Here is a 2672-nt window from a genome sequence, read left to right as displayed (position 1 = left end):
TAGTTAAAGTTGGTACTTTAGTATTTCCAGTAGATTTTGTTGTTCTGGACATGGAAGAAGATTCTCAAGTTCCTCTCATATTAGGAAGACCATTCTTAAACACGGCTAAAGCAATGATAGACGTGTTCGGTAAGAAATTGACCCTAAGTATAGAGGATGAGAGTGTTACCTTTTCAGTTGATAGAGTAATGCAACAACCGCAATCTGCAGATGATACATGTTATTATATTCAAACTATAGATGCACATGCAGAATTATTAGAAGAATTTCCAGAATTACAAGGAACAGGAGAATGTTCTTTAGGAGAAGGTAATGAACCAATTGATGAAGCTGAAATGTTAGCTACACTTATAGCTAATGGATATGAACCAACAACAGAAGAAATTCAAATGCTAAAAGAAGAAGACAGATATCGATACAAATCATCGATAGAAGAACCTCCGAAATTAGAGTTAAAGCCACTTCCAAACCATTTGGAATACGCTTATTTACATGGTGAATCTGAATTACCTGTAATAATATCGTCTTCTCTTACTGAAAATGAGAAATCACAACTCATTTCTGTGTTGAAAGCTCATAAACCAGCCATTGCATGGAAGATTCATGATATTAAAGGAATAAGTCCTTCGTATTGCACACATAAAATCCTTATGGAAGAAGGTCATAAAACGTATGTGCAACGCCAACGAAGACTAAATCCTAATATGCAAGATGTAGTTAAAAAAGAGATTATTAAACTGCTAGATGTAGGTTTAATTTATCCAATCTCTGATAGTCCATGGGTAAGCCCAGTTCAATGCGTACCTAAGAAGGGTGGCATGACTGTCATTACAAATGAGAAAAATGAGCTTATTCCTACTAGGACTGTAACAGGATGGCGTGTATGTATTGATTATAGAAAATTAAATGACGCCACCAGAAAAGATCACTTTCCCTTACCTTTCATAGATCAAATGTTGGAAAGATTAGCCGGAAATAGTTACTATTGTTTTCTAGATAGATTTTACGGATAATTTCAAATTCCAATAGCACCCGAGGACCAAGAGAAAACCACATTCACGTGCCCTTATGGTACTTTTGCTTACAAAAGCATGCCATTTGGACTTTGTAACGCCCCTGCAACCTTTCAAAGGTGTATGATGGCGATTTTTCACGACATGATAGAAGAATGCATGGAAGTTTTCATGGATGACTTTTCAGTCTTCGGTGATACATTTGAATCATGTCTAGTTAATCTGGAACGAAGCTTCTTAGATGCGAACAATCAAATCTAGTACTTAATTGGGAGAAATGCCATTTCATGGTTAAAGAAGGCATCGTTCTTGGACATAAAATTTCAAAAGAAGGAATTGAAGTGGATAGAGCTAAAGTAGATGTAATTGCTAAACTTCCACATCCCACCAATGTTAGAGGAGTTAGGAGTTTTCTAGGGCATGCCGGTTTTTACCGACGTTTCATAAAAGATTTTTCTAAAATTGCCACTCCTAAGAATAAACTCCTAGAAAAGGATGCTCCATTCATCTTTTCAGATGAGTGTATCAAATCTTTTAATATTCTTAAAGAGAAACTCACTAATGCACCGATCATGATAACACCAAATTGGAATCTACCATTTGAACTAATGTGCGATGCAAGTGATTTTGCAATGGGAGCCGTTTTAGGACAAAGGATTGAAAAATGATTTCAACCTATATATTATGCTAGTAAGACATTACAAGGAGCACAAACGAACTATACAACTACTGAAAAAGAACTCCTTGCTATTGTCTTTGCTTTTGACAAATTTCGATCATATCTCGTTCTAGCAAAAACGGTGGTCTATACCGACCATTCTGCTCTTAGATACCTATTTTCAAAACAAGATGCTAAACCAAGATTAATCCGTTGGATCTTACTCTTACAAGAATTTGATATTGAAATCCGAGATAAAAGAGGAGCAGAAAATCTCGCCGCTGATCATCTTTCTCGTCTTGAAAATCCCGATTTAGAAGTTCTAAATGAATCGGCCATACAAGACAACTTTCCTGATGAATATCTATTGAAGATAGATTATAAAGAAATCCCATGGTTTGCAGACTATGCAAACTACTTAGTTTGTGGATTCCTTGAAAAAGGATTATCGTACCAAAGACGAAAGAAATTCTTCAGTGATATAAAACACTATTTCTGGGAAGATCCACATTTGTTTAAAAGTTGTCCCGATGGAATAATACGCCGATGTGTATTTGGAGATGAAGCTAGTAAAATATTAAACCATTGTCACACAGGACCAACAGGAGGGCATTATGGGCCTCAACTAACAGCAAGAAAAGTTTATGATGCTGGATTCTATTGGCCAACAATTTACAAAGACGCACACCTTCTTTGCAAATCCTGTGATGCTTGTCAAAGGGCCGGAAAAATAAGTCAACGTGATGAAATGCCACAAAATGTCATCCAAGTATGTGAAGTATTTGACATTTGGGGTATTGACTTTATGGGTCCATTTCCAAAATCTCATAATAATCTATATATACTCGTAGCCATTGATTATGTATCTAAATGGGTGGAAGCACAAGCTCTCCCAACTAACGATGCACGAGTTGTAGTCAACTTTTTAAAACGTCTTTTTGCAAGGTTTGGAACACCGAAAGCTTTAATAAGTGATCGGGGTACTCATTTCTGTAATAATC

Source organism: Rutidosis leptorrhynchoides, chromosome 1, assembly GCF_046630445.1.
Source record: "Rutidosis leptorrhynchoides isolate AG116_Rl617_1_P2 chromosome 1, CSIRO_AGI_Rlap_v1, whole genome shotgun sequence".
In the NCBI taxonomy this organism is placed as follows: Eukaryota; Viridiplantae; Streptophyta; class Magnoliopsida; order Asterales; family Asteraceae; genus Rutidosis; species Rutidosis leptorrhynchoides.
Note: the sequence above shows the minus strand (reverse complement) of the source record.